The sequence below is a fragment of the Oryctolagus cuniculus genome, chromosome 11, assembly GCF_964237555.1.
Source record: "Oryctolagus cuniculus chromosome 11, mOryCun1.1, whole genome shotgun sequence".
NCBI classification, from domain to species: domain Eukaryota; kingdom Metazoa; phylum Chordata; class Mammalia; order Lagomorpha; family Leporidae; genus Oryctolagus; species Oryctolagus cuniculus.
Window position 1 is genome coordinate 38,157,465 of NC_091442.1, and position 26,772 is coordinate 38,184,236.

General features: G+C 41.9%; 1 protein-coding gene and 1 pseudogene across 9 annotated transcripts in view; both read right to left on the reverse strand.

The window, feature by feature from the left end:
• Positions 1 to 26,772, reverse strand: part of TASP1 (taspase 1) — a 504,811-nt gene that overhangs the window by 43,352 nt on the left and 434,687 nt on the right. For 3 of the 9 annotated variants that reach the window (XR_011379999.1, XR_011380001.1, XR_011380000.1), the window contains exon 17: positions 1,185 to 19,534. The exons of 1 other annotated variant lie outside the window; for it this stretch is intronic. The gene's annotated coding sequence lies outside the window, so the exon portion shown is untranslated. Of the gene's footprint in view, positions 1 to 1,184; positions 19,535 to 26,772 lie in introns of those variants that run through there. 5 more of the 9 variants (XR_011380003.1, XR_011379997.1, XR_011380002.1 and 2 more) reach the window with 3 other exon arrangements.
• On the reverse strand, positions 20,271 to 25,598 carry LOC138844333 (GPN-loop GTPase 3 pseudogene; annotated as a pseudogene).

Here is a 26,772-nt window from a genome sequence, read left to right on the forward strand (position 1 = left end):
ATGTCTCATAACAGCATTGGGTACTAGAAGATAATAAAGCAATGCCTTCAACATTCAGAGGGAAGGATTGTTTTTTTTTTTTAATATACAACAAAGGACAAGATAATTTTTAATGTGAGAAAAGATGTAAAAGGTATAGGTATCCATGCAGCAAGGCCAATGTCCACCTATATAAGGATTCAAAAAGTTTGCTTCCTTGGTACTTTTTTCTCAAGGAAAAAAAAAAAACTTATCTCACAAATACTCTAATAAACACTCCCAAGCAAAATGAAGACAAGATTGAGAGTAGAATTAATCTAAGAGTATAATAGAAAATAATCCCAGAATGATAATTTATCATTAAAGTAGATTATCTGTTGACAAAAAAGATGATGAGTTATTTTCTGCTCCAAATAGAAGTCTAAATGCGTGTCTCTAGTTGCTAAGGGCTTCCTTCTACATGGTGCATTAAGGACTCAAGCTATTTTCCAGCTTGTGGCCCAACCAGTCCCTAGGATTTTGTCACTGCGTGGTTGGTGATCCAGGTTTCAGCCTGTGGGAAAGGCAGAGTGAGCAAAAAAGAGCCCCTGATGATCCCTATCTAAGGATTGACTTGACCCTGACTCTGTTGACACATTTTGAGAGGGCTGGCCAACCCTGATCCCATGATCCAAAAAGAAATAAGCAGAGATGTCTAAAATGCAGAATTGCTGCAGATAATAGCTCAGCTCCTAGAGACCCCATCCTCTTCCCCCCACACTGCATCAACAGCAACTTCATTGCTTTGCATCAGATGGATGAAATCTTGTAAGCCTCATCCATGTGCCAGTTACGGAATCCAGGGTCAGGAACCCACTGCCAGTGGGGCAGCAGTTTAGATTTTTCTCTACTTCTCATCCCACTGTCTCCTTTCCACCATCTGTAGGTAGATTCACCTAGTTCCTCACAAATGGTGTGTTGACTTCTGTTCACCACGTACAAAGTGCCTGCCAGATGGGAATGCTGTCAGTTAAGGCACCTTTGAAAAGGATGGACTGGAACGGAGGCAGGGGCACTGCTGCAGTGCGTGCCCATCTGCTGTCTCGGCCACGAGAACGCTGCACACACTGAGTCTGGCCCATATGCTCCTCAGGATATGAAAAGAGAGGTGATAGGTTTCTCGCCTCTGTGATCTTCACTCTGCCCCACAAATTGTCACACCTCACCTCAGGACCCTCCTGGGTTTCATTAGTGATGGGGAAAGCCAGCCAACTGGGCATTGGTGTAGATTTGCTTGGGATTGGCTGTTTTAGAAATTTCACTTTCAGAGAGTAATGGCCTGGAGTCAACTCTTCAGTGAAATGCTAGAAAGGAGAAAATATGGTGCATTTTATGGCTTGTTTATCCATCTGCATCTTCCCTGGTGCACGCTCCTGGAGTCTCTCCTCCCCTGGGTTATGACCCTTCAGGATTTTGCAGCTTGTTCAAAGCTACTCTTCAGTGACAGTTTAAAGACTAGGAGAGGTAGCCACTAAAAAGAACAGCGTGCACAGCAATTCATTACTGCTCTATCCCCATGTAGTGCCCTCCTCTGTTTTCACCATCCAGCCTTCCACATGCATATATGTGGGCAATGTGGAAATAGAGTTTATATATGGTAGGTCCTCACCTTGTAAAACTAAGAATTTGGGAGCATGCTTTTTAAAAAAATTCTTGTTCATCATAATCCCCTGGGCACACTCAGGTCTTTTGGATTTATACCTCCAAAGTTCATGATGAAACAGATGTTCTGTTAAGGCAGAAAACCTTCAAGTGAGAAAGTGACAAGTTGAACATTGATTTAGTTAACACAAGTAAGAAAATATTTAAAAGTTATCTTGCATTCATTATCATGCTCTTGAATTATACAATATTTCAAAGAGGACAAACTTCTCTCAATATTCTAATTTTATAATCAAATTTTAATGTGTAAGATAAATTAAAAATATACTTGTCTTTTAAACTTGGAATTCCACCTCTGAAAATTTATAGTAAAAGAATACTTAAGAACATTAGTTTCTGGGAATATTGTGGTCTAAATACCAAAAACCCTTTCATTGCAAAGTGTAAATACTAGGTTAAAATGTAAGACATTTGAAATGCAAGGCTGAGCCTGCAAGAAAGAAAAATTTGGGGTGTTAAAAATGAAGAAGAACTTGAAATTTTAAACTGTAATAACTGGGCTGAAACTTAGGAGGCCAGATGGGTGTTTTGTGGGCTCAGTAACAGAGTTTTTAAGGCCCACATATGGAAAAAAGATGAGGAATTTGGCCAGTAAGAGGTGAGACGTTAGCCTAGAAAAATCTAAAAAAGACAGGGAGAGATGACAATGAGGCTTTTTTCTGTCTGAGCTCTAGACAGAGAAAAAAAAAATTATGGGCTCCAAGAATTCATAGGCATAGGCCTGGACTCTTGAGTTTAGCATTCAGATTTCCACTAAAACTTTCATGAACAAAGAGTAATATAAAATTTATTTTGTGCTAATAATACCCATTGTGGGGCTGGCATGGTGGCACAGTAGGTTAATCCTCCACCTGTGGCATCGGCATCCCATATGGGCGCTGGTTCGTATCCTGGCTGCTCCTCTTCTGATCCCTCACTCTGCTATGGCCTGGGAAAGCAGTAGAAAATGGCCCAAGTTCTTGGGCTCCTGCACTCACGTGGGAGACTCGGAAGAAGCTCCTGGCTCCTGGCTTTGGATCGGCACAGCTCTGACCATTGCAGCCAATTGGGGAGTGAACCAGAGGACCTCTCTCTCTCTGTCTCTCCCTCTCACTGTCTTTAACTCTACCTCTCAAATAAATAAATAAAATCTTAAAAAAAAAAAATAATACCCCTTGCATGCCTGGCAGAAGCCATCAGAAAGTCTCTTTGAAGAGCCACATTTTTACACTGGGATCACCACCAAGGTTCCACAGAAGATGGGCTCACAGCCCCAAATGACAAAACTCAACGGGAAATAATTCAGCATGAGCAAGAGCAAATGAAGATACCAGAAACAACAATAGTTGTCTCCAATGCACTACAAAACAAATCATGTGCCTGGGAAAGCAGAGGAACATGTACTCGGGCCCCTGCCACCCACATGGGAGACCCTGATGGAGTTCCTGGCTTTGGTGTAGGCCAGCCCCAGCTGTTGCAGCCAATTGGGGAGCGAACTGGCTGACTGAACATCTCTTTCTCTTGGTGCATCTCCATCTCTCTATTACTCTGCCTTTCAAATAAATAGATAAACTTTTTTAAAAAATCATCAAAACGTGAGACTACAGTCTATTTAATCCCAAGGACCAATCTTCCCTACTGTTCTAAATTGCCTTCCTATATAAATATTCATTGAGTAACTAATGTGTTAGGCTCTGAACTAGATTTTGGGAAAGGAAGATACACCATTCCTGTTCCTTTCTACAAGATACTGATGTTCTGGTAAATAAACCCAATGGTCTCTTCGATATAGCAAGTGTTTAGTGAAGGCCAGCTGAGCTCACAGAAAGATTTAGTAAAAAGAGGCACGATGCCCCTAGGCTTATTTTATTCTCTGCATTCTGGCATCTTCTTAGACAAGATGTTCTGCTGAAGGCTACTTGCAGTTTGGTGGACATTTTCAATACACTGACAGCTTCCTACCTCAAACTTCTACATCATTCTGCTTCAGGGTTTTCTCTGGTTTCAGCAGTCCCTGGTCCAAGCAGGTAGGAGTTAACGTCCTAGATGTGCACCGCAGCTCCCTTGCCCTTTAGGAGGCTAATTTGAAAGTCTTAGCTTCATCTCTTCTTAGCTGAGTTGCCTCTAAAAAGTTACTCAATGTCTACAAGATTTAATTTCCTCATGCATAAAATGGGATAAGATCTCTCTGGTTTAATATTGGAAGAACTGTGAAATTCCAAGAATGTCCCCAGGCATGGTGCAGTGCTCTATAATGTTAGGCGTCTATACAGTCTCTGAGAGTGTCCTCAGCTACCCCAGTTGTAACTGCCCATCAACAAAGGCTTTATTGACTGTCTTCCTTTCCCTGGCTTATTCCCCCTCTCTCTTATCTTACTTCTGAAATCACCTCCCAAAGAAATTGCCTGGGTGTGATGTTAATGAACCTCAGCAAAAAAGACAACTCTTCCCTTTTCACCTCCGTTGACCCTATGATCTTATTAGAGTCACAAGAAGTAACTCATCAGCTGTGGCATTGTTCTAATCTTTTTCAAGGAACCAAACATTGGCCTTCCTGCAGAAATGCCTTGCTGAAAAAGTCAACTATATAAGGGTACTTCAAACAGATTGTGGAAAATAGAATTAAAAGTTTACTTAGATTTAAAAAAAATTGAAATCCATGTATAGTATTTTCATAATGCCCACTTTCCACAAATATTTTGAAGACCTCAGGTATGCACAGATTTCAATTTTTTGAACCAAAATAAATTTATGTTTTGAATTTTTATTTATCTATTTAAGGGGAAGGAAAGAGAGAAAGAATGCTCCCATCAACTATTTCACTTCCCAAATGCTGGCAGCAGACAGGAATGAGTAGGACTGAAACTAGGAGCTGGGAGCTCAATCCAGGTCTCCCATGTGGGTTGCAGGAACCAATTAATTGAGCCATCATAGTTGCTGTCCAGGGTCTGCACTAGCAGGAAACTGGAGTCAGGAGCAAGAGCTGGAATCAAATCCAGGTACTCCCTCATGAATGCAGGCATCTTAACTAGCCTGTTAATCACTAGGCTAGGCTAAATGCCTGCCCCAGACTTATCTTTCAATTACAGTTTCCATGGATGTTTTGAAGTTCCTGCATATAGATAAAGCCCAATGTATTTAAAACTGTATAAGATGAAGCATAGCACACACTTGCTCTGACCCGGCAGTAAAACACAAGATTTGGGTTCAGGGAGACCTAGATTGAAACCATAACTCCACTTCTTTTCAGTTCTGTTGCCTTGGAGGAGTTAACAAATATTTTTGAGACTCAGTTTCCTCATCTGTAAAACTAGTTAATAAGGGCTGCCTTATGATGACTTAATGTGTCGGAAAATGTAAAATATCAAGAAGATACTAATTGGTGCTCAACGATGTCAGGTATCACAGCATTCAGAGGTTACAAACATAAAAGCCTACAGTAAGGAGTGGTGCTACATTGGAGAACAGTGGGAACCATGGCAGAGCAGAGTTCAAGCTCTGTCTTAAAGCATTAAAGTTCAATTGTTTAGGGTCCAGAGGTGTGGCACAGCAGGTTAACACCCTAGCCTGTAGTGCTGGCATCCCATATCGGCGCCAGTTCGAGTCCCAGCTGCTCCGTTTCTGATCCGGCTCTCTGCTATGGCCTGGGAAAGCAGTAGAAGATGGCCCAACCCCTTGGGCCCCTGCACCCATGTGGGAGATCCGGAAGAAGCTCCTGGCTCCTGGATTCAGATAGGCGCAGCTCTGGCTGTTGCAGCCAATTGGGGAGTGAACCAGCAGATAGAAGACCTCTCTCTCCTTTCTCTCTCTCTCTCTCTCTCTCTCTCTCTCTCTCTCTCTCTCTCTGCCTCTCCTCTCTCTGTGTAACTCTGACTTTCAAATAAATCTTTAAAAAATAAAAATAAAAAAAGTTCAATTGTTTAAAGCCCACATCAGCCAAACAAAATACGTTGACAGCCAAATCTCTCCTGCAAGTCTCTCCTTTTGTGATCTCTTATAGATAAACCAGACTAAAACTCTACCTGTGCACAATCTGTGTCTGCTCTCTGAAATATCCTCTTCATCCTTGGTTACCTGTCAAACTTCCATTTGTCTTACATAACCCTATCTAATTTTATTTATGGTTGATCTTATCTATGGTTACTTTCCAATTACTTTGGAAGAAGAATTCTACCATTCTCTAGGCTCATACATGGTCTGCCATAATCAATTCATTGTATTCCATTATCTGCTCTCATGTGGGTCTCCCAATGGTTACAATAGTGCTGGATTCACAGGTACAGCTGACCCAATATTCGTATTGTGGGTAAATTTCTATGTCCTGCATCTTCTGAGTGATCCGTCTACCACTCCAGACTCCTTCCTGCAACATTCTCAACTTTCTCTTGATCCAGAAATCACAGTACCCTCCTCTAGCCCAGAGGGTAATATATATCATGATTGCTCAGAGCCAATGCTAGTCCATAATTAAATATTTTGAGTATCCCCTGGGTCTTCCCTGGTCTTCCATGGATGTCTTAAGGACAAAGACTTTGTCCTAGTCACCCTTTTTTTTTTAAAGATTTTATTTATTTATTGCAGAGGTAGAGTTACAGACAGTGAGAAGGGTGAGAGGGAGAGGCAGAGAGAAAGGTCTTCCTTCCACTGGTTCACTCCCCAAATGGCTGCAACCGGAAGCCAGGAGCCAGAAGCCTCCTCCAGGTCTCCCACATGGGTGTGGGGCCCCAAGCACTTGGACCATCTTCTACTGCTTTCCCAGGCCATAGCAGAGAGCTGGACTAGAAGAGGAGCAGCAGGGGACTAGAACCGGTGCCCACACGGATGTCAGCGTTGCAGGCAGAGGATTAACCTATTGTGCCACAGCTCTGGCCCCTGTCCTAGTCATTCTTGCATCCACTGCACCAAGAGCAGAGCTTAGCCTGTAGTAGAAATTAATAAATGAACGAGTGAATTAAGAAATGAAGAATCCAAAGACCCAATTCTCTTCCTTATACATTTAGCACTCACTGTTTCACATCGGCGATTTACGTGAGAATAAAGTGGACGCAGATTAACAACAGTCCATGTAAGGAGTATGATTTTTCTTCCAAAATACTCCTCTGGGGAACACAGAAACATGGCCTAAATCCTTCCTATCCTTGAATCCAAGTCCATATGGATTGTAACTTCGCCACTCTTCTTATCAAGATGAGGGGTTTATTTCTCCAGCCTTTGAAACTGGGCTTGGCCATTTCCTTTGCTTTGTCCAGGAAGACAACAGAAAAGAAGATGTAAACTGAGGCTTAAAAGTGTTTACTCAGTAGGGCTTACTTTCTTGTTACTACAAACCCTGAGACTACTCTATGATGTTTTCCAGACTACAAGGCTGGGTGATGAGAGACCAATGAAGGAGAGACGGAGCGCCTCATCCAAGGCTCCCTAGACCAAGCAGCCTGCTGGCTGCCGGCCTGACTTGCTAGAATATGCAGCCCAGCTGAGCCACCCAGACTAGAAGCTCTGCCTAAGCAATTCACAAAATTAGAAGGAAAAAGAAATGCTTGTAGTTTTAAGCTGTTAATTTTTGGGGGGACAGCTATGACAGCTGGCCGATCCTAATATATTTTAATAAATCTGTAAAAAACATCCATTTATAAAACAAAATACTAATAAACTTCTTGGAATTAACTTTTAAATTAATTTGAAGGAAAATGTGAAGTATCTGCATAAAAACACTTTGAATGTGTTATGAATTTTTTACACAAATCCTTTAATAGCTTGAGTTTTTAAATTATAAATAAGCCAATTCTCTCTAAATCATAAACTTAATAAAACAAAATTAACTTAAAAATTACTCACCATGGCAGATATTAGAATATATTATCAAGCAAAAACTCAAGTAATTTTTTCTTTTTAAAAAAAATAAAATAAGAGTGGTATTTGGGCCGGCGCCGCGGCTCACTGGGCTAATCTTCCGCCTGCGGCGCCGGCACACCAGGTTCTAGTCCCAGTCGGGGTGCCGGATTCTGTCCCGCTTACCCCTCTTCCAGCCCAGCTCTCTGCTGTGGCCCGGAAGTGCAGTGGAGGATGGCCCAAGTTCTTGGGCCCTGCACCCTATGGGAGACCAGGAGAGGCACCTGGCTCCTGGCTTCAGATCAGCGCGATGTGCTGGCCGCAGCGCGCCAGCCGCGGCGGCCATTGGAGGGTGAACCAGCGGCAAAGGAAGACCTTTCTCTCTGTCTCTCTCACTGTCCACTCTGCCTGTCAAAATAAATAAATAAATAAATAAATAAATAAATAACAGTGGTATTTGCACAGCAGTTAAGACACTACTTGGGATACCTACATCCTACATCAAAGCACCTGAGTTCAAGTCGTGACTGTCTCCTGATCCCAGCTTCTAATGATGTGTACTCTGGGTGATAGCACATGATGGTTCAAGTGGTTGGGTCCCTGCCACCCACATGGGAAACCCAGATGGAGTTCCTGGTTCTAGGGTCCTGGCTTAGGCAGGACCCAGCTCCAGCATTTGGGGAATGAATCAGCAAATGGGAAATCTTTCTCTGTCAAACTCTCTCCCTCCACTGTCCCCTCTAAAAAAATACTTCGGCATGAATGTATACTCAACATTTATTTCAAAAATATTTATTAAACATCCACTGGACATCAAGCACTGTTCTAGCTACTGGAATGCAGCAATGACCAAGACAGAACAAGCAAGTGTAACCTCATAAAAATTACAAATCAAACAATAGATTATGCAGCAAAATAGAGCACAAATAAGCCCAAGTATCTATGGAAGCTAATATAATAAAAACATATCCCAAACAAGGGAGACATGAAAAGTTATTTAATAATATTGTAATAGAACATACGTATTTTAAGAATTTAATGTTAATATTATCTTGTTAGTACTGTAATATATTCAAACTCCAGTTGTCCTTAAGGCATAACCAATATCATTCTAAGCCATCCAGGATGAACTTGAGATATTTTACTTTAGATTTTTACACGACCTGATTAGAGACTTTAATCTTATCACAATCACAGATACATGTGGTAGGCTTAATTATTAGTTTAAATCCTTCCTGCCACTGTGGTAATATTACATATCCACCCTGTTGACAGGGTATTCCTTCCCAGCCTCTGAATTTGGGCTTAGTGACAGGACATGCTGTAACTAACAGGATGTTAGCAGACACACAATACGTAGAAGCTATAATGTACAGTGTGACTGCCCATATCCTTCTGACGTTCTGTCTTCTGCCATGAGAGCAAATTTAAGAAGCTATTGGTCTAAGGAGGATGACAGAAAAACACAGCAAACCTGGGCCTAGACAGCCTGGAGTAAACCCAGTCAGACTTAATCTAGATCCCCTGTGGGCTAACCCACAGACACATGAGTGAGAAGTCTTTGCATTATAAGCTACTGGTTGTCGTATCGACAGATGGAACGGGAAGATCCATATTTTTAAATAACTGAATTATATCTGAAGTAAAAGAAAAAATTAATAAAAAATTTATTTTTCCTCAAATATAAGATTAAAAAATAATATATGATGAGTTTATTGAAATTGCAGTACTGCCACAAAGAAACAATGAATAAATGGGGAAAAGACATGGGACAATAATCCCACATAAGTAAATTCACAAAGAAAAATTGAATTCAGACAGCAATAAAAATGCGAAATAAGCTTATAATAAAGCATTGTTTCCAATTTTTTACCTATTAAATATATATGAATAAGCAAAATTGAGTTTAGGAGAGACTAGGCCACTTGTCTGCTATTTAAATTTGCAAGGCAGAGTGTCAGTGACTGCCTCATCCAGGGCTCCCTAGACCAAGCAGATAGGGAGAGAGAGGGAGAGAATCTTCCATCCACTTCCATCCCCAAATGCCCACACAGCCAGGTCTAGGCCAGCCTGAAGCCAGGAGTTGGAAACTCCATCTGGATCTTCCACCTGGGTGGCAGGGACTCCAATATTTGAGCCAGCACCACTGCTTCCCAGGATGCACATTAGCAGAAAGCTGGATGGTAAGCAAAGTATCTGGGACTCGAACCAGGCTCTGTGATATGGGCTCTGAGCATCCACGCAGGGCCTAGCTGCTGTGCCACAACTCCTGCCCCTGGGCCACTTCTTTTAAAACAGAGTTCAAGCACTCTAAATGGATCACTAAGCCCCGGCCTAGCATTATCTCTCTCCACCCCAACGCCACTGTGATATTTTTAAAAATCTTCTTAGCTTTTTCTTGCCTCATGCTTCTCTCTTATAAGGGAATTTCAAAAACATTGTTGGAAGTTGGAATTTTAAAATAATGCACATTTTCCATGAATTTTGTCAAGCCCCAATACACATGTTCCTTCTGCTGAGAACTTCTCCCTCCTCCTTCTTTGCTAAAAATGTTTATTTATGTATTTTTTTTTTTGATTATTGGAAAGGCAGAACAACAGAAAGACAGAAAGAGGTCTTCCACTTGCTGGCTCACTCCCCACGTGCCCACAACAGCTGCAGCTGGACCAGGCACCTGGAACTCCATCAGGGTCTTCCCTGTGGATGTCAGCTACCTGCATCAGCACTGCTGTGCCTCCAGCATGTGCATTAGCAGGAAGGATTGCAGAGCAGCCCGGACTCTCACTTCCCAGCTCTTCAGTCCTTTCTCCTGGGTGACACAGACTATCACATTCACACCAGAAGATAAAAATCGCTACATGGAATGGTGGCAGTATTGGCCATATTATTTAAATTTTTCCCTCCCTATAATGTTTTAAAACTTTTTTTGAGCATCTTTAGTTGATTCCATATAATTCCACTTGTTCATGACAATGGCATTCTCTCTAGAAGTTCAGTACAGACCCCTCCATTTTATTGTCCACTTGCAAATAGACCTTACAAGATTTCCCAATGACTATTGCCTCATAAAAATCACAACAACATTGTAAAGTAGCTACAAATATACTCATTTTTACAGATAAAGAAATTAAGACTCTAAGAGGAAGTGAAAGGACTCCAGTCTAGACATGAAAAGAGCTTGTAAGTCATCACTCCCATCGTTTCAATAACAACAACAACAAAATGGCTGAACAAAATAAAAGAAAAGGAGTGACTTATCTTGGACTCATCAGAGAACTGAAATAGAGGGCAAACTCCCCCCACCAATCTGAACAGATAGGGCATCTAGATAGTCACAGTCAAAATCTGCGTATCTGGAGCTGCTGGACCTCAAGTAGCAAGAACGCTCACATGGTAACTTGAATGACTGGAGGTTCAGCCGTGTACCAGCAGGAGAGTGAGCAACTCTCAGAGACCCCAGTCTTCAAGGCAGGCCAGCCTTTCATGGCGTTCATCTCCTGGAGCCCCGCAAAGTTCCTCAAGTGAATATCAGAGAAAGATCCTCTCGTAGTTCTGGCCAAGTAGGAAAAGAGTAATGCTTGTAAAATATGACCATAACATTTTCTGCAACAAAGACCTACTCTCCAGGAGTAAAAAAAATGTTGCCACAGCCTTACGGCATCGAGGAAAGGGGTATTTATCCTATTCCAGTCCCTTCAATTCTTCTTGTCTTGCCTAAAGAGTAGGGAAAAAAAAAAAAAACTCAGAAAAACATAAGTCACTAAAGTCACTAGAGAATATCACACCAAGGAAATACATTGGGAATGCTGTAGTCAGGGATAAAAGCAGGGGCTAGTGGGAAAAACAGCAACATTTTCAGTAAAAACACTTGTAAAGGACATATCCCAAAGACATAGGTCACTAAACCATTGAGATTTCATTAAAAAATTGTAAAACACTACCACTCCCCAACACCTCATCACCACACCAACATGGATCCATTAAGTAATAGTGGATTACAGCTAAAAGAACTGACATGAACTATGAAATAAAGCCCAACAGAAAGACAAAAACAAAGATGCAGGAGAATTTGAAACTTATTGCACCTATAGTTCCAGTGAGCCTAAAACAAAGTCAGCCTGCTAGCCAGAGTAAGATAAATCCTCACACCAAAAACAATTTACTTCTACTCCTATTAACCAATACAACATAATCATCTTTCAACAAAAAATTATAAGGGATGCCAAAACAAAAACACAATCTGAAGAAACAATTCAATCATTAGAACCAGACTGTGATATGACAGAGGTCTTTTCTTTTTTTGTAACAATTTTTTTAAAAAGATTGGCCGGCACTACGGCTCACTTGGCTAATCCTCCACCTGCGGTGCTGGCACCCAGGGTTCTAGTCCCGGTTAGGGCGCCGGATTCTGTCCCGGTTGCTCCTCTTCCAGTCCAGCTCTCTGCTGTGGCCCAGGAGGGCAGTGGAGGATGGCCCAAGTGCTTGGGCCCTGCACCTACATAGGAGACCAGGAGGAGGAGCCTGGCTCCTGGCTTCGGATCGGCAAAGCACAACAGCAGTAGCGGCCATTTAAGGGGTGAACCAACGGAAGGAAATCCTTTCTCTCTGTCTCTCTCTCTCACACTGTCTAACTCTGCCTGTCAATAAATAAATAAATAAAGATTTTAAAAAGATTTATTTATTTGACAGGCAGAGTAACAGAGAGAAAGGAAGGAACAGAGAGAGAGAGAAGGAGATATTCCCTCCATTGGGTCATTCCCAAGCCAAAGCCAGGAGCCAGGAACACCACCCAGCATCTCCCATGTGGATGGCAGCAACTCAACTACTTGGACCATAATCTGTCTGCTGCCTCCCAAAGTGTGCATTAGCAAGAAGCCAGATCAGAAGTGGAAGCCCTCTGGTATGGCATGCAGGCATTGCAAGCAGTAGACACAGATCTTTTAACTATCAGGGAGTTTAATGCATTACAGACTGTAATGCAAAAAGTAAGCAACATGCAAGAACAGATGAGCAATGTAAGAGAGAGGTTTAAAAAATCTAAGAGTCACATCAAAATGTTAAAAATAAAAAACTATGTAACAAGAAAATGAAAAATGTCTCTGACTGGTTTCATCAGGAGACTTAACAGAACTGAACAAAGAAACAGTGAGCTTGAAGACAAGACAATAGAGATACCCCAAATTGAAATACAAAGAGAAAAATTAATGAGAACAAAATGCCAAGCAGAACATCCAAGAGCTGTAGGGAAATTTCAAAATGTACATCATATAAGCAATTGAAATGCTAAAACAGAAGCGGGAAAATTATTAAACTGAACGACTGAGAACTTTCCAGAACTAATGACAGACACTAAACCACAGATCCTGGAAACTCAGAGAACACTAGATGGATAAATACATACAATAACAACAAAATCGCTTAGGAATATCATACTTAAATGGCAGAAAAATACAAAGAGAAAATCTTGAAAGAAGTCACAGGGAAGAAAAACCTTAACCACAGAAGAACAAGATGAAGATTACAGCTGATTTCTCATCAGAAACCATGCAAGCAAAAAAGAGTGAAGTTTCTTGATTTGAATGTGTCCCCTCTAAAATTCAGCTGTTGCCAATGTGATAGTATTAGGAGATGGGGCCTTTAAAAGGCATGTGAGCCAAGAGGGTAGACTTGAGGTTTTTCTTTTTTTTATTTGAAAGGCAGAGTTAGAGAGAGAGAGAGGGAGAGACAGAGAGACACAGAGAGAGAGAGAGACTGTCCATCTGCTGGTTCACACTCCAGATGGCTGCAATAGCTGGAGCTGGGCCATAGTGAAGTCAGGAGCCAGGAACTTCTTCCAGGTCTCCCACATGGGTACAAGAGTCCAAGCGCCTGGGGCCTCTTCCACTATTTTCCCAGGCACATTAAAAGAGGGAGCTGTATTGGAAGTGGAGCACCTGAGACAGGAACCAGCACCATAGGGGATGCTGGCATCACAGGCTTTGGCTTTACCCATTATATCACAACAACAGCCCTTAAGATCTTTTTAAAAGAGGTTTCACACAACATTAACTAACTTGTTTTCATGCTTCTGCCGTGTGAAGATACAGCAAGAAGGCCCTTACCAGACTATATGCTTGGAATTCCCAGCCTATAGAACCATGGGAAATAAACTTCTGTTTTTTATAAGTTACCCAGCCTGTGGTATTCTGTTACAGTAGTAGAAATGGATTAAGACTGAAGTGAACTATTTGAGATGTTGCAAACTTGTCCTACAACAAATGCTAAAAGAAATTCTCCAGGCCTAAGGAAAATGATGTAGATCAGAAACTTGGGAGCTCCATAAAACAATAAAAGGGCATTGGAGGAGGAATAAGTAAAGGTAAAATAAATTAAAATAAAATTGTTTTATTCATATTAATCTTAATTGATGATAACCTTTTAAAATAATAATAGACACAATGTATTCTAGTAAATACAGCATATGACTAAGTGAAACAGAATACAGTCACCAGGTACAGTAGAGAATTTACCTGTTCTTAAGGTGAAATGTTACAGTGTCATTTGAAGGTGGAATTTAGATGATCATATTATGGCACACTCTGGGTAAACCACTTACAAAATCTTTTCAGTATAGTTTGTATGCTAAGAGTGGAGATAAAATGGAATCAATCATACTAAATAATTAAAATCAGAGAAGATAGAAATAGGAGGCAAAGAAGCAAACAATAATACAATGAGAAGAAAACAGTTACAAACACGGTAGATATAAGCCCATTAATATCAACAACCTCTTTACGTCTGAATGGCCTAAATATACCAATTAAAAGACAGAGGTCAGTGTGGATAAAATACAAACAAGGAGGCAGAAAGTGGAAGAGTTCAAGATGGTCTTGGATCCACAATAGATGGGCCTTTTCCAATTTACAAGGGCAACTGGGCATCTCCTTCATTTAAAAAGAAAAAAAAAACAGTCTCAGTCATTGATTTGTATCTGTGGGATACAAATATCTCCTGAGTCAAGCCACCTCCATCTAGACAAAAAAAAAAATAGAGTAAAGATGTGGAATAGTACTAAAGATTCAAAGAGTTGTTGAGATGGTTACAAATTCTCATTTGAAATACATTAAGCTGAAAGTAAGAGAACACTCACTAAATGCTGGCTTAAACATATAAAGTTGTAGATATCTCACTCAAGAAAAAGGACAGTTTCTGGCATGAACTCAGCTTCTCAATAGGGGCCTCAGGGAGCCAAAACATTTCTGCCTTTTCACGCCAGTTCCCTTTGTCTTCAAGTCTGTTGCCTCACAAGGTGGCCCCCATGGTTCTGGGCTTCACATATTATTCAAGGTAGCACAACGAAAGAAAGAGGCACACTAGTAGTATATACCCTTTTATCAGGAAAGTAAGTGTCTTCCCTGAAATTTCCTCAGAAGACACCTGTTTACAACTTACTGTCCAAAACTATAACACTTAATCACCTGTAGCTGCAAGATCGGCTCAGAAAATAAGCATTTTCCTTTTTCAAACTATATATTTATATAAGAGAAGAAAAAGAAAGATATATCAGTCTCATATAGTGCTTACCATCATTTATCAAAGTCAAAAACAGAAAGTCCAATTATCAATCCTTTGTTTCGGTTTTTCTTCTTTTGTTGTATGAACGTTGGGTATCCCAAAAAGAAAAGTTATGTTCAATGAAGACTCACTAGATAAGCCACAAATGTGCTTAAAACTTCATCTACCCTTGTCCTTCAGTTCCTAACATGAATTGATGGCTCCATTCTAGCTTATATTTGGTTTCCATGACTGTGATATACATTTCAAGTGAAAAGCATAGAATTTTCTAAATGTGTAGTGCAAATTATAGTAAAATCCCTCTAGATTTTGTATACAAGAGGTTAAGTTATTTCACTCTAAGCTGGCTTGGGGCCCTTAGTGTAGAACACCAAGCCAGGAGTCAGAGAGAACATTCTCAGATGCAAATGGCTGGAAACCCAGATTTCTTAAACAATAAAAGGAGTTTCTTGGTTTCGAAAGAGGTTGATCCAGTGATTTAACAATGTCACCAAGGATGTTGTTTTGTTTTGTTCTTTTTCCATCTGTCTTTTCTACCATGGATGACATCAACTTCGCCCTAAGGCCGCATTGCCTCATGCTCACGAGATGGCTGCCAACAACTGCAGAACTAAAGATTTGCTCAAGTACATATGAAATTTTTAAAAAGATATGGAATCATCTTGCCCTTATTAGGCCATTTAGTTTGCTCCAAACATTCACGTTGCTGTCACATGTCACCAAGTGGTCACATGCTCTCCCTGGAATACTACAATGACAATAAGAGCACAGCGATCTGATTGGTGTCAGCCAACAAAGGCACATCCCTGAAGCTAGGGATGGGACCCGTCCTACCCAAAGCACAACCACAGAGCACCACAGTGGGAGAGAGCTGGCGTCCTGGGATGCTGGGAGGCAGCCACGATTTCCACTAGAGCTGGATTTCTGCATTGCTTCTTTGCCATCCATGAACATGTGAACCTTGGAGCCCTCCTCTATAACATAAATACTAAGACCTGCTCAACTCACCCCTTTTGGGGGCTCACAATATTTAAAGAGACAATATAAATGGCAGTACCTGGTAAGCTAGGTGCTTAAAAACATAAATTAGCTTTGGATAAATTTCTAGTATAATTGAGCAGCCACTGTCAGTGACCCATCCAGGTCCACTTGGCCTTTACCTCTCTGCTTGCACCACCCAACCTCCAATTACAGGCATTATGTCCCGATGTTTAAGGCTTTTCTTTCAGCACTGGCCTTCTCTATCCATGCAGGAATCAGGTGACAAATGCTGGGAAATTAACATTCTTCTCCCCAGTCCAAGGACAGACAGACCAGCCTGTGACTGACAGGTTAGGGAGCCATTCCTTGCTCCCCACGTTGGGTAATTCTGAGGCACATTTCCCAGAAGTGTGGCACAGCATGCTTCAGCTCACAGACTCCACAATGGTAAACTTGTATGGGCTTTCATCGTTCCCGGCCCTGCTTCCTGGGACAACCTCCCAAACCAACATCTTGCACCCATATCCTAGTCTCAGGCTCAGCTTCTGAATCCAAGTAAGGGCGACATCAAACCAGCATCGTGTGGATATGAGAATGTTCACTTGGCAAGAAAAGCCTGTTCCAGACGTTATATTTCAAAACACATTCGATGGTTCTTTCAAAGTTATTTCTGTGTGAGTTTTCATTTTTCAATGTATGGCATACCTTTGTTCCTAATTAATTCATTATGTTACTGGGCTAACTGAGGGGTCAAGCATGGCCTGCCTCCAGAGAAAGATAAAAAGCAAGCAATGGTACCCAGATGTATTTCTCACCAAGTCCTGTCCTGAAGATAGATAATACTATTAGAACATAGGCCCTACAATTAGCACATTTATCAGAAAAATATACAGTAGGCTGTGATAAATTTTCATGTTTAAAGACAAAAGGGAAAAATATGTTCACAATGCATTAATTTAGACATTTTTTTGTAAGTTTCATTTTGCACTGACTTCATTTCTGTTGTGACCAAGCTACTAAACTATGCCAAACCTGTCATTTCATTTATGCTCCAAAAAAAAAAAAAAAAAAAAAAAAAAGATGGGCTCTTATGGGAGCATTTTGAAAGAATGATTTATTTTTAAGCCATGTCACAAGGCTGCATACAAGTATTATAAAGTCAATGTCTTGCTATATTTGTTTTCTAGTTTTATGATTGAAATCAAAGTAGATTTAAATCTAAACTTTACCACAGGATCTTTGCACTTGCCAGCCCCTCAATGTAAAGTGCATACCTCTACATGGCTAGTACTTCCTCATAATTTGGATGGGAGAAAGATCATCCTCTATTTAAAATTGTGCTGTCCAACTTGGCAGCCACTAGCCACTTGTGAATGGCAAACACTTGGGAGGTGCCATATTTACAAGACAGGCCTGATTTTGAAGATTTAGTACAATAAAAAATGTAAAACATTTCATTAATATTTTTATACTTATCACATATTGAAGTGATATTTTGGATACATTGAGTTAAAATAGTCATTGAAATTGATTTTACCAGTGTATTACTTTTCTTGATGTGGCTAGCAGAGCAATCTTAAAATACATATTAGTCTCATATTTGTGGGCCTCACAATATTTCCTTTGTTCAGTGATGACCTAAAGTGACCCCAAACCAACCTCACTGCACTTTTAGTCATCAATATACTTTATCACTACCTGGAACTAAACAAGTAAGTTACCAATTGTTTACTAGTATACTATAAATTTCCGGGATCTTGTCAGCCATGTTCACATAGGCATCTGGCATACAGTAAAGTCAAAAACACACGTGATAAAATAGATGATGTAATAAAGGAATGAGGGTACTATGAGCTCTTTCTGAGGTTATTAACCACATTCTTCAGTTTTGCCCCCCAACCCCCCCACTCATTTGAGTGTTCATTAGGTTAATGAGCAAGACCACATTTCCCTGCAGGGAGAGGAGTAGTAGTTACACAAAAGAAACAGAACTTGCCCTCTGCCCATAACTGAATGTAGTTTTCTTTATGACATCACAGTCAGAAATGGAAGACTATTTATTTCATATGAAAAAAAAAAAATGAGCAACCTACCTAAAAAAGATCTAGTCACCAAAGATGTTGCTGGTTCTTAGAGAACCAAAGACTCAGTAACTAAGATGGTTGACTAGGATCAAAGACTCTTTAACTGACCTTCTGCCTAGCCAGCAATCATTACAACTATCAAGAAACGTGAGGTATTACAGTGGGCTAGAAGTCATCATTAATTGCTGGCCTCTGAGTCCCATAACTGCCATTAAATGGCTAACAGTGTTATATAAGTGATATAATTAGCTTCACAGTTGACAGCCTCATTAAGGTGAATGGGAAAGTTCACACTCCACTCGCAACTATTATTTTTAGATTTGCCTGTCTAGAGACACAAAGACTTTGAGACAAATCAGAATCTACTTCTACTTTGCCCTGGATTGGCTCTGTCCTATGCAGAAAATGAATGGCCCAGGACTGGGCAACCGCAGTACTTTAAAAGTCCCATGACAAATTGTACTTTCCCCAACATTGTCCTAGAATAGAGATCTCTATACTCAAAGGAAAGAAAAAGTATGCAGTTTTAAACTTATGTCCCAATTGCCTAGGATTCAAATTCTACCCTGGCCAGTGATTTACAAAAATGCTTTAGCCGGCGCCGCGGCTCACTAGGCTAATCCTCCGCCTAGCGGCGCCGGCACACCGGGTTCTAGTCCCGGTTGGGGCGCCGGATTCTGTCCCGGATGCCCCTCTTCCAGGCCAGCTCTCTGCTGTGGCCAGGGAGTGCAGTGGAGGATGGCCCAGGTGCTTGGGCCCTGCACCCCATGGGAGTCCAGGAAAAGCACCTGGCTCCTGGCTCCTGCCATCGGATCAGCGCGGTGTGCCGGCCACGGTGGCCATTGGAGGGTGAATCACCGGAAAAGGAAGACCTTTCTCTCTGTCTCTCTCTCTCACTGTCCACTCTGCCTGTCAAAAAAAAAAAAATGCTTTAAATAATTTTTTAACCTCTGTCCATACCTGTTGCCTGAATTGAGATATTCTCACTGCTAACTACTTTGACTACAATGAAGAAAAGTGTTAGATTTTCATGGACATTCTATAATAATTATGCCTTTTCTAAGGCACTAATTTATTTGAAAGAATAAATTTAAACTTATCATCTATCAAGAATATAAGTAGCAAAGTCTCTCCGGGGTTTTCTGTGTTTGTCAAAAGCCCAGAAAGTTTCAATAGTCAATACTCCAGTATTACTTCAATATTACTCTCCATGTTATAAATATGCAGTGATTTGAGAACATACAGATATGTGTGTGTGTATACATATATTCATTATCATTAAGAACACCATCTTGGTTCCAGCTGTTTTAAGGAAGTACCAAAGGCTGAGTGGCTTACAGTTCTGGAGGCTGAAATCCCTGCGGGCAGGATGGTACTCGCATGAAGGTCACCTTTTGGATTACACATTGCTGACTTCCCAGCATGCCCTAATATGGCAGAAAGAAAGAGTAAGGAACTTCTTTGGGATTCCTTTTATAGCAACATGAATCCCATTCTTGAGGGCTCTACTCTCCTGACCTTACCACTTCAAAACCAGTATCTCCTAATACTATCCTATTGGGTACTTCACAAAGTTCGTGGTAAAATGAAATTAAAAATAAAATAAGTTTCTTTTGGTGTGAAAAAATTTTGAAATTCATGCATAGTTCTTTTATAATATACATTTTCCATGAACTATTTGAGGACCCTTCATGTGCATGGATTTCAGACTTTCTGCCCTAAAATAAACTTAGCCTTTTAAAACTGTTTTCTCACAAACTTTCTGAAGTACGCTTGATTGAATTTTGAGGAAGACATAACCATGCAATCCATCACAAACATTCAACATCAGATCTACCCTCTTAAGAAAATCTGCAAATGAATAATAATACAGTACTGTTAACTATAGGCAAAGAAATGTCTAGGTTATTAACTATATCCTTCAGTTGTTAATTGGTTGCTTGTATGCGGATGTGACCTGATAAAAGACAACTCTGTTTTTCTGCCTCTTATCTAAATACCTGTAATTGACACCACTGCGGTTTATTTTTTGGTTTTCTGGGCCATTAATTTGTACTTCATCCCACAAACATATTCATCACTGTCCTTTTAATTTGTAAGGTGCTTCTATTTGAATAACAACATTATCACCCTTCCTTCCTTCTTACTCTTTTCTTCTTCTCCTTTTCCCTCTCTTGTTCCATGCACTCGAAAAGTATTTAGTATGCTTCTACAATGAATTAAGACCCCACAGTGGGTGCCAGCGCTGTGGCATAGCGAGTGGAGTTGCTGCTTGCAGTGCCAGGATCCAATATGAGCGCCGGTTCGAATCCCAGTTGCTCCACTTCTGATCCAGCTCTCTGCTATGTTTTAGGAAAGCAGTGGAAGATGGTCCATGTTCTTGGGCCCCTGCAGCCATGTGGGAGACCCAGAAAAGCTCCTGGCTCCTGGCTTCAGATCAGCCCAGCTCCAGCCATTGCAGCCATTTGGGGAGTGAACCAGAGGACAGAAGACCTCTCTCTGTCTCTGCCTCTGCATCTCTGTAACTCTGCCTTTCAAATAAATAAATAAATCTTTGAAAAAAAAAAAAACGCAGTAAATGCAACAGATTTGGATTCTCCCCTTCACAAAGCTTCCTTAGTGAGAGACAAACATGAGCCTATTCATCCCCATTCCCCCCATCTTTTATTTGAAAGGCAGAGTTACAGAGAGAGAGAAAATCTTCCATCTGCTGGTTCACTCCCCAAATGGGTACAACAGCTTGAGAGTAGGCCAGGCTGAAGCAAGGGGCCTGGAGCTTCGTCCAGGTGTCTCATATGGGTAACAGGAGCCCAAACACTTGGGAAAAGTAAAGCAGCTTCTGCCACTTTTCCAGGCACATTAGCAGGGAGCTATATTGGAAGTGGAGCAGCCAGGTCTCGAACCGGCACCCTCATGGGCTGCCAGCATGACAGGCCAAGACTTAACTTGCTATGCCACAGTGCAGGCTGCTTATCATGTCTCTATCCTCCAGAAGCAAGCCTCTGGACAGCAAGGGCCACTTTTCATCCTGCAGTACAAACAAGAGTCTCAGGAACGCTTCTTCAAACCAGTGTCCTACCGGAGAAGTGAATATTTATGTTCAAAACTGACTTTGTGCATTTGCTTCTAGGACTCTGATTAAAGGTCAGTGAACAGGAGCAGGCATTCAGCATAGCAGTCAAGATGCCACTTGGGACACCCGCATACTATGCAGAACAGAGTGCCTGGGTTCGAGTCCTGGCTCCGCTTCTAATTCCAGCTTCCTGCTTGTGTACACCTCGGTAGGCAGCAGATGATGGCTCAAGTGCTTGGGTCTTTGTCACCTATGTGGGAGACCCAGATGGAGTTGCAGGCTCCTGGCTGCAGCCACAGGCAGTTGAGAAGTGGACCAGCACGTGGAAGATCTCACTCCCCACCCCATCCTCTCTCTCACATGCGTGCGCTCTCTCTGCCTTTCTAATAAAATACAGTAAAATAAAAATAAAAGGTTTTCAGTGAAGACTTGAATCCTAAACCAAAGCAATGAAGTGAGCAGAGTGTGCTCACGATGTCAAAATGGTGCCCAGATCTGGGGGATTACAAGTCAAGTCAGTGCTTGTGCTTTGGTTTCATGATTCTGCTCCTTCAAAGGGGGGCTGGGCTGTGCTGGAGATGCACTCCTTGAACAGCGTTGACTTCACACTTCCTGGGCCAGTCCTGAGGCCTTTACACTTACATAGCCTCTCTATAACAGTTACGAAACTCAATTAATAACCATGAATTTATCCTGACCAGACTGTTTCAAACTAAAGCTTCTCTCTTCAAAATGATTCCAAATAGGTAAAGCAGCAAGTATATCCTGGTATACATAAACTGGAGTTGATTTCCCCAAACTCAAAAAACAGATTAACTTAAGTATTCAAAAGAGCATTTTGAAGTAGTTGCATTGACTTATGTAACTACTTCCCTCATCATCTCCAAAATCAAATTGACAATGACAACCTAAGACATGACCTGCAGAAATGAAGAAAGAATAAATGTAAATTGTCAATGACAAAGGTCATTTATGTGATTATCCCTGAAGAGTAAACGGATCTTCCTTTGGACACTGTGGGTGGTTCGTTGTCTATCACCTGGGGAAAAGCAGTAAGTAAGAACCTGATTTGGTTGTTTTATCATAAATTCTCTTGCCTTCATTGATCTAAATCTAGTTTGTAGTTTAAAAAATTTTAAAAAGGGGAAATAAAACAAAACTGAAAAACACCAGTAGAATGTGCAGAAATGGAAAAGGACATTTGTTCTGAATTCCCAACTAATCTGGATTATGTTACGAAAGGCAGCTCCCCTGCCCCCCAGTGAGGGGGGAGGAGTTAGGAGAGAGCTTCATTAGCCATAATGATAATTGCATGCGTTTTCAAAGAGGCTTTTATCCCCAAGGCTTGAAGTGCTCTATAAACATTAATTAATTTAAGCTCAGTAGCCCAGTATCATTAGGCCTTTTGTAAGGAAGAGTAAACAGACGTGCACAGAAGTTAAGTGGTTTCACCAGGCTCATTCAGCCGGGGCCCCAGCAGAGCTGTGAACAAAATCCAGTCTGAGTAATGGCCTCCAAGGCCAGTCACAGAACAAGGTGGAGAGGGACCAAGAAAGAGATACTGCAAAGTGGGGAAAGGTGAAGAAATACCTAAAATTTAAGCAGGATAACAGGTAAGCAGTACAACATGGCCAGTAAGATGCCCCTCGGGGTGTACAAGGTAACTATGTTCATCTTCCCAACGTGTGCTTCTCCAGATAGGACTTTTCAGACCTGAGTGTACAGCCAAATCAACTGGGGAATCTGATCCAGCAGGTGAGGCCTGCGCATATTCACAGCTGAGCAGTCTCCCAAGTAACAAGGATGCTCACAGTGGACACGTTGCCTGAAGGTTGCCTGTGTTGTTTCCTTTATTGCTTTTTTTTCAAACTCTGTTCTTCCTGACCTTTTTCAATGCCCAGTGTTACCTTTCCATTATAACCCCCCACCCACTTTTTAAATTGAGGTATGATGGTTATAGGAGGAAGCAGCAAGTCTTAAGAGTTCAGTGCCATTTTTTTTTCTTTTTCTTAAGCAATTTTTTTTTTTTCAAACAGACCCATTAAATTGTACGTATTTATAAGGCTCCATGTGACGTTTCTATCTCTGACAGTTGGAAGCACAGTTAGGAACATACTGTGCCGCAAATGTCATGCTGGAATCCCACTTCAGTGCCCTTTGATTCCAGCAAGGAGACACTGCCAGTCCTTGGAGCAGGTCTGCCTTGGCTCTGACGACAGAGGGAAATTCACTTCCTGATATTTCTTATTCGGTATTTATATTTGCTTTTCTCAGCCTTTCCCTAAAAAGAGAAAGTGCTAAACTAAAAAAAAAAAAATTAAAGAGATACTAGAAGGAGAGAAGTATGTATTGTACTGTATTATATTGTATTGCATTGTATTGTATTATTTATTTATTTGAAAGGCAGAGTTACAAAAAGAGAGAGAGACAGAGAGAGAGATTTTCCATCTGCTCATTCACTCCCCAAATGGTCGCAACGGTCAGGGCCTAGCCAGGTTGAAGCTAGGAGTCTGGAACTCCATCCAGGTTTCCCAGGTGGGTGACAGGGCCTCAAGCACTTGGACCATCTTCTGCTGACTTCCCAGGTGCATCAGTAGGGAGCTGGATAGAAAGTGGAACAGCAGGGACTCAAAGCAGTCTTCATATGGGATGACTGCACCAGCAGCTTAACCTGCTACGCCACAATGCTGGCCCCACACAATAATTTTTTTCCATTTCAATTTTGACTTTTATTTATTAATTTATTAAAGATTTATATATTTATTTGAAAGACAGAGTTACAGAGAGAGAGAGCTCTTCCATCTGCTGGTTCACTCCTCAAATGGCAGCAACAGCTGAGCTGGGCTGGGGCAAAGCTGGGGGCTTGGAATTCCATCCAGGTCTCACACTGGGCGGCAGGGGCCGGAAAACATTTGGCCTATCCTCCTCTGCTTTCCCAGGGGCATTAGCAGGGAGCTGGATCAGAGTGGAGCAGCCAGGATTTGAAACAGTGCTCATACAGGATGACAGCATCATACGCAGTGGCTTAACCTGCCGTCCCACAACACTGGCCCCCAATTTGACTTTTAAAATCTAAGTTGGGCCGGCGCCGTGGCTCAATAGGCTAATCCTCCACCTTGCGGCGCCGGCACACCGGGTTCTAGTCCTGGTCGGGGCGCCAAATTCTGTCCCGGTTGCCCCTCTTCCAAGCCAGCTCTCTGCTATGGCCCGGGAGGGCAGTGGAGGATGGCCCAAGTGCTTGGGCCCTGCACCCTCATGGGAGACCAGGAGAAGCACCTGGCTCTTGGCTTCGGATCAGCGCGATGTGCCGGCTGCAGCGTGCCGGCCGCAGCGGCCATTGGAGGGTGAACCAATGGCAAAAAGGAAGACTTTTCTGTCTCTCTCTCACTGTCCACTCTGCCTGTCAAAAATTAAAAAAAAAAAATCTAAGTTGATGCTGCTAAAATGATACTAAAAGATTCCATTTTACACAGCAGCAGTTTCAGAACCTGATTCTGGCGTGCTGCTGCACCATTTTTTCCATGGAAATAAATAGCTTTCTACTACTGTATCCTTCAAGGAGAAGAATGTTCTGCCAATTTGACCACAAGTTCTTCACACATTAGAGTTACGTTTTAGCAAACTCTTCATTCATTCTGGCATTCTTGAAAATATTCACCAAGCAAAGAGGCAGATTCAACGGCATGTCCCTTAGGCTCTTTAAACGCTAAGTCTTCATCATACTGAATGGCCAAATCAATATGCTGTAACATTGTTCATGCGTTCTTCATCTGACTGATCGTACGGTAAAAATCAAACCATGTTGCAGCCATCTCTCAGTCCACATATAGCATTAGTCAATTTTTGGAATTGGTTGCTTCTTACGTCACTTGTAGAATCTTCTAACAAAGAATACATGCCTGGATCTAGAAACTTCTCCTTCCTCAGCAGATCCATCTTTGCCATGATGTCAATCTGTGGCATTTCTAGAGAGATCGTGGCACTCAGGGCAGCCAAGATGCCGGAAATAAATTTGAATGACTCCGCCATGAACTAAGAATCAGGAAGAAAAACTCCACAGACTCGGAACTCCCACTGCTCAAGCTGCTGGACCGGCTGCTTCATCACAGGCGAGTGTACAACTCGGTGTGACCTGCACAGTCAAAAAGGATGTAAGTCGTCTTCTACATGACCAAGACGTGCTCTAGCCAGTTAAAATTATTGGCAAAGTGCTCCATGCAAGCTACCAATCCTCCAGTGGGACCGAACTGCAAGGAATCATCCTCCGTCACATCGTCCACCTCAATCAGTTCCCGACTGTCTTCCCGCTGCCGGCGGGGCGCACGACCAGCTGCGCGCACCGAGGCATGCCGACTCTCCGGCTTCCCCACACGCGGTAGTTTATTTTGTACTTTATGAGAAAATAGAAGCGAGGAGCTTCAAGTTTCCAAATACAAGCATTGACATGGAGAGAGAATCACTGATTACTCTATTGGGTGATACACATTTTACACATGTATGGAAATATCACACTGTAATCATAAATAAGTACAATGATTAAGTGTCAATAAAAAAAACATTTTAAAGATTGTTTAAGAGCTGGAAATGCTGACTACCCTAATCTGATCATTACACATTGAATGCATGTACAGAATTATCACGCAACATACTATAAAAGCATACAATTGAAATAATAATTTTTTAAAGATTTATTTATTTATTTGAAAGGCAGAGTTACAGAGAGGCAGAGGCATGCGTCCTGGCATGGGCTTGGCCCAGCTCTATCTGTTATGATCATTTGGGAAGCGAACCAGTGGATGAATGGAATCTCTCTTTTTCTTCTCCTCCTCTAACTCTGCCTTTCAAATGAAATAAATAAAATCTTTTTTTTTTTTTTTGACAGGGAGAGTGGACAGTGAGAGAGAGAGAGACAGAGAGAAAGGTCTTCCTTTTGTCGTTGGTTCACCCTCCAATGGCCACCACGGCTGGCGCGCTGTGGCCAGTGCACCGCGCTGATCCGACGGCAGGAGCCAGGTACTTATCCTGGTCTCACATGGGGTGCAGGGCCCAAGCACTTGGGCCATCCTCCACTGCACTCCCTGGCCACAGCAGAGAGCTGGCCTGGAAGAGGGGCATCCGGGACAGAATCCAGCGCCCCGATCAGGACTAGAACCCGGTGTGCCGGCACCGCAAGGCGGAGGATTAGCCTAGTGAACCGCAGCACCGGCTAATAAAATCTTTTTAAATACGCACATACATACATACACACACACACACTCAAATCTCACAGGTCGGTACCTCCGTCTGCAGCTTACCAAGATGGCTCACTGTAACACACAAAGGGTATTATAAACGTGCATTCAATGAGCTTCACTGGACTCCCTGAGTTCATGAAAAATGTCTATTTTACCATTTGAATTCTGCAAAAGGTCTGTTTTACCAGATTTCTCATTAATAAGCAGTTACTGGGGCAGGCATTTGACCTAGCCATTTGATGCCTACATCCCATATTGGAGTACCTGGGTTCAATTTCCAACTCTGGCTCCTGACTCCAGCTTCCTGCTAACATAGACCCCAGGAGGCAGCAGTGATGGCTCAAGTAGCTGGATCCTT